Below are 6,457 nucleotides of genomic sequence, written 5' to 3'. Positions count from 1 at the left end.
CGAATGTCATTGTCTAAAACCAGGTAATTAATTTACAGACACACACAACAGAATTTGTTCTGTTTCTTTTTCTGGTAAAAATGTCTTTGACATGGTATTTTATAGCATCTTTGCATAATCCATTTTGAAGGCAATACTTCAAGTTGAAGCACCCATGGGCAAATAGTGAGGACATGAAGAAGCATGGAATTTGAAGTAATAATTACTTATATTCATATCCACAGCACAATAAGCTATGTTGTGGAATAATGGCATATGCCACGGGGTTGCTCATGCTGCCTGAGTGAGTTCCAGCATTTTTGGTTGCAGATCAAACTCAATTCTCCAGCACGTGTGGAACAAAGTGTTGTGGACTGGAGTTTGTAAGCCTGTAATCAGAAACAGCAGCTCAGTCCTATTGCGGTAAATAAGGATCAGGATAAACAAATAGGCCGAATAGATGTTTATTCAGGGAGAAATAACTTACAACCTAGACAGATGAACACCAGGAAATTCAACCCGATCCTCTCCTGTCCGGGTCACGCCAGAAAGAGGCGCCTTCCTGGCCCCCTCCGACCTCCTTCCTCAGGTCACCTCCGCCCATCGCTCCACCCCAATGGGCGTGGTCAGTGCTACAGAAGGATTACCTCACTACAATTCCCCTTTTAGTCTAAAGAAAATATTTAGGCTTAATACAAAACTATATACAAAACTGTGAATAACAAGTGTGCTCTAAGAAAAGGAAAATCGAGAACAAAATGACCTACATATCTAGTCCTAGGGTGAGGGCATAATGGAGTTTACAATAGAGTTGTCCTAAGCTGGAAAACGTAAGTCTAATACCTAATATATCTAACTAGGAAGAGAGAATAATAGTTGTGATAGTTTAATCTTCAACCTCATCAAGACCTGAGAAGGAAAATAACAATACTAGAGTAGACAGGAAATGCGGATGGACAACTTCCAAAAGGTGCAGCCAGGACAGAAACAGCAAGCCACCTGAACAGTCACCCTAGGTCTCACAGCGACGTTGGTACACCCAGATTTGGCTAAGGCCAAGAGAACTTGACAGACCACAAAAACAGCAGGGAAATAGAATGGCTGTCTTACCCTGACTTGGCAAGGTCAAGCAGTCTTCTATATTTGTCTCCTGCAAGCACATAGGACTGCATGTCCAAATCAGTGGTCAAGGTGGGGGCAATTCTATGCCCAACAGGCCATTAGCTGAGGCGAGATTGAACTCCAGCAGGAGCAACAACAGTGTCCAACATATTTTCGAGAAAGTGCACGGTGCTATCAGGAGCAACAGTGTCTCATGTCAATGGAGTACTAATATTAAAACATTTAAATGCCATGTTCTGCATGTCTATGAAGTGATTGAAGATTAAGCATCTATATCTGACTAATCTCATAGGTACAGGAAATGTGAGTGAAGATAATCTGTAATACTCGGGAACTTAGCTAAAAAGACTGATTAAAACTTTCCTCAGTAAAGCAGGAACAAATACTTAAACAATATAACTATTTACATATACCTACATGTAAATCCCTAAAATAGAGGTAGAGTATAAGTGTCAAGACAAGAGGTAGAACTATAAAGGGCAGCAAGATAAATATCCCAAATTGTATCAATATACAAAATGTCTTGAATACAGGAAAAGTATACATACATAGAATATGGTAAAAAATAATGTGTATAAAATATTATAAGTGGAAACATTTAACACAATATAACAAAATATAAACTTAATTTTACATAGCTTACCACATAGGAATACATAACAATGTAAGCTGTAAAATACTATCTCATTCTTACTCAAATTCTCAAGAAAATAGGCTAATCTACCTAAATCCCATCTAAACCATATCTTTACCAACCATTCCCTATTCCTGTCTAAAAGATAAACCTGAGTGTAAGCATCACCCAATCCCAAATAACTAAAACCAACCCAAAGACGATGACTATTATCCCAAAATTCCAAGGGTAGGGAAAGGGGGCGTAGTCATATTAAGATTACTTTCTGCTGAAATGGGAGGATGATTGCTCCAATGGATCCTGTAGGAAGAAAATTTTTAGCAACCAAATTTCTCAACAGAACTGGCTGTGACATATGTAGTTAGTCACTGTGTGGCAGAAAAATTCTTGACTGTAGTTCTATTTGAAACTGGCCAGCGTGTAATAAAAAGGTGCACAATTACAGCTAGCTAGTCATGAGTTGTCTCGAGCAAAACAGTCTCAAACCGGTTTTTAGGGTGATGTTTGTAGTTCTGATGCATCAGGTTGAGTCAAGTGGAAACGATGATGTGGGGCCCCATCTTCTTTTCGGAGAGTTTAAAGGGCAGGAGTCTCTGTGTATCATTTGGGACTGGCGTCGCAGCGGCAGGACAATACCAGGTGGCGGGCAGAAAAACAGTACTCGTTACAGATGGCGCCCAATGTGGGGCACGAACCCACGACCCTGAGATTAAGAGTCTCATGCTCTACCGACTGAGCTAGCCAGGTGGGTGCTGCCGGGCGGGTGCCGCCGGGCGGGTGCCGCCAAGAGCCTCTGTGCTAATGCAAAGTCCCGTGCGGAAATGGGCAAAAAATGTTAAGCGGTGAGTGCCTTCTCAGGTCTGCTTTAGCGGCAAAGATCTCCTTTGCAGTAAGGAAGAGGCAAATGTCCCAAAGCTGTGGTGAGTCCACCTGGTTAAACCCTGCCCATTGGGGAAGGTGGGGGGGAGGGGGCGGCTTCTGCCGCCTGGGGGCAAAACCCAGGTAAATCCCACTTCTGACACCAGATATTGTGGTAAATAAGGATCAGGATAAACAAATAGGCCGAATAGATGTTTACTCAGGGAGAAATAACTTACAACCTAGACAGATGAACACCAGGAAATTCAACCCGATCCTCTCCTGTCCGAGTCACGCCAGAAAGAGAGCGCCTTCCTGGCCCCCTCCGACCTCCTTCCTCAGGTCCCCTCCGCCCATCGCTCCACCCCCAATGGGCGTGGTCAGTGCTACAGAAGGACTACCTCACTACACAGTCCCATGTCAATTCCTCAGTCAGTGAGTGTGGACAGGTGGAAGACAAGCTATCATTGATGAAAGGAAGACAGAGACATAATATGATGTCAGGCAGGTTCAGTCAGTACTGTAAGCTCCATTTTATTCATACACCAAACTTAAGTAGTCAAACAAAGGTGCGGCAATGGAAGGGGACATCTATTAATATGTATAAAGGGAAAACAGAAATTGCTTCCACTAATGCTAAAGGTACTCCATAATTGCAGATACTATGTGTCTTCAGTCACCCAATTGCTGCACTTCCTCCCCTTACTTCAGGGTGGTTAACCTGTCTACTCCCAAATCATTGCTATTTAGATAGGAGACATTCATCATCAAGGCACAGGTGTCCTGTAGCAGGAAAGATAATGTCTTAAGGAAAATAGGAGTTACTGGAGCACTTTGAACTCATGACAAGTTGGAATGGATTCCCATGTAGGAGATGAGAAACTTCAGACTGGCAGAATATATTCCAGGGCTGCCAAAGCCATACAGAAGCCTTGTATGTAAACAGATGATGAGGTCTACCTTTAACTGCTTGGTGGCAGTGCAAATGTTTAATCCCAGGACACAGGAGGCTGCCTGATTTTGCTTAGGTTGAGGCCAGCCAAATCCACAGAATGAGTTTAAGTCCTGCAGAGATAAACCCTGTTTTGAAAACAAAAACAAAACAGAACAAAGTCACATAAAGGAAAAATCAGATCAACCTTCTGGTGGTAGCCTACATGTATAAATGGTATTGAAGCAGGAAGCTTTCCCTCTTTGGCTACTTACCCTAGCTCTGGGTACCAAGTTTATTCCTTTACTGCCATTAGAGCCTACTTTTTGGAATTTTGATGTACAATGACCACCTGACACATCCATCCTTATAAACTAAAAAACTGCTGTACTCTTCAGATTCCCATTGGTAGGCAACCATTGTTGGACTAAATATATCACAGCTTGTGAGATATCGTAATAAATCCACTTTCTCCATATATGAAGAGATTCATCCTACATTCCTTTTCATGCAGAGAACCTTGGTTACTGCAGCTGGCGTTTGTTTTGTTTTATTTTTTATATGCTTACTGAAGATGTATTCCTCTGTAAATATTCAATTTTCCATGAAGACTACTTTTCTCATTATGATGCCTTTGCCAAGTGTTTGCTCTGAATTTCAGGGATAAAATTCTACATTCATGGAGCCATCATCCGGCATTCTGCCACGAGAAAGATCATTTATCTTTTTTTTGAGATGTGGCCCCTGGTTTTCTTTCCTGATTATCTGGAGTTCCTGTGACAAACAGGTAAAAAGAAAATTTAGTTCAACTTAACTCAGAGTTTAACCAAATAACAAATAACACATTTTGCATTCCTAAATCTCTTTGTGGTAGTTAACGAATATTTGGAGCTCCCTTGCAACTTTTTCACCAATAATCACTCAATCCATTTAAGAAAGTATATTTAGCTAGCAACACTGTGTCTACAAGGAAGAAAGGTAAATGCCTGTGTACTACAGAATGATAGCACGGGTCAGCAATAGGAAATTGCTATAGAAATTCACATCACTGCTGATATATAAAAGTCTTTGTGCTAGATGGAAATCAGTAACCATTGCAATTTGTCCCTTAAGCACTCTGCAACCACCTGGGAGGTGCTTTTTTCACTCAGGCCTTAATAGCTAATCAGGCCCCTTTGTGACCTGCCTGTCAAAAGAATTGCAGGGCCCTTCTGGTCTGGATTTGAAGAGAAACTGCAGCCAGTGGTTTTGAGTGATGTGCTTTGAGGAAGGGGAAACTGGAAAACCACAGCATGGTGAGTGAGGGGCTGCCGCCCTCAGATCGGTAGTGGGAGATAGTGAGGTGATGGATCCAGTGTGGTGGATATTCGCTGGATCTGGTTGGGAAGCTGCAAGGAGACAACCTGTCCCGTGAGTTCTCATATATTCCTTGAAAAAACCAGAAGCTAGAGGCAGTCCACCAAAAACTATTCTGTGGGCTGTATCTGCTTTGAGTACTGTAAGCAGGAAGGTGTCTATGGAAATATTTTTTAAGTCAACTTCTACATACTTCAGGTGCACCCACTGAAAGCAAGGCAACAAACTTCCAGAGGCCTTTTAGTTAAGTATCTTTTATGAGTTCATCCATTTGCATTTTAATTTTATGTGTAAGATCCATGTATTGTTAATTTTCTGCAGGTTGTAAAAGGCATCTCATGTAAGGGTAGCACCGCACTATTGAGCAGTGATCTACAAGAGTTGAATTTGTAACAGAAATGATTTACAAATGCTTTTGAGATATTATGTCTCATAAAGTAGTATTTAACTGAGGTAGTACTGCGTCTAAAACACACAAAGATAAGTGTATGCTGACAAGTCCCGTTAGAATGTTGAATGCTAGATACACATTTGTTCTCCATGATTTTCGAGACATTTGACTCCAAACCATTACACAGAAGCTACTCCTGTGTTGCAAAGCATCTAGTCCCTTACCCTTATCATAGAACTGCCCCATAACAAGCTGCTCAGAGAGATATTACAGTGTCATAAGCAACTTTAAATTGTATTATATCATATAGTTGCAGTTTTCTTCTCCAGAAAAAGCAAGTTCTACCACTGTGGCAATAAGACACCAGATTTTAAAAAGTAAACCAATGATGTATGAGTGGCCTGATAAAGCAAATCTTTTACTTAGGTCCTCATGCAGGGATGATTAACATTCTTAGAAGAGATAGTAACAACCAGGGGCCTAGGCCTTGAAAGATTTTCCTAAGGGCCTGGTGTATTGACAATAAAACACAGAACCTCATCAGAAAACAGGTATTGCATGGGAGAGCTGGTAATTGTATGAAGCAAAGCCTTTGTGGACAGGTTGCTTCAGATATGTAGATGTAAACCTACATAGAGCTATGGTTCTCAGTCCCAAGGCCACTGTGGGCTTAGTCAGCAATGATCATGAGATATTCTGTATTCCTTAGCACTGCATTGTTTTAGTGGTGTTCTCCTGAGTTTGTCCCATTGAGTGGGCTACTACTAACTTCACATAAGTATCCCCCTTTCCTTCCATTTCCTCTGTGGAAATAGTATACAAGAGTCTAAGAAATTTTCACGGGACACATCTCCCTATCCCAGCTTTTTAAAAAATCTTTTCTACCTTCTACATTTCCTAGCTATCACATTCCCCATCACCTTCACCTCAGGATCCTATATGTGGAACAGGTACTTCAGTTACAGGTATCTGGTGGCCTTTAGGAACAGTACTGGGAACACATTTGCTGTGTAATCCTCTCATCTCCCTAAGTAGCTAGACATGCTGTCTCCAGTCTCTACTGAAATTGTTCACTGTGTACAATGCAGCTTGAATCAAAAGCTATTTAAGAAGGATAGCATATATGAAAAGCAAACTATGTCTAGGCTGGCTCCTCTCTGAGTATTTTCCAGAGATAGATACATAT

At 41.4% G+C, this 6,457-nt stretch overlaps 1 non-coding gene across 1 annotated transcript; it reads right to left on the bottom strand.

Moving 5' to 3' along the window:
• Positions 1-2,409: 2,409 nt before the first annotated feature.
• Positions 2,410-2,482, bottom strand: Trnak-cuu (transfer RNA lysine (anticodon CUU)). The gene has a single exon. It is a non-coding gene; the product is annotated as a tRNA-Lys (tRNA).
• Between the last annotated feature and the right edge of the window lie 3,975 nt (positions 2,483-6,457).

The sequence above is a fragment of the Phodopus roborovskii genome, unplaced genomic scaffold (genome assembly GCF_943737965.1).
Source record: "Phodopus roborovskii unplaced genomic scaffold, PHOROB, whole genome shotgun sequence".
Classification (NCBI taxonomy): domain Eukaryota; kingdom Metazoa; phylum Chordata; class Mammalia; order Rodentia; family Cricetidae; genus Phodopus; species Phodopus roborovskii.
This window is presented reverse-complemented; position numbering and strand designations above follow the sequence as displayed.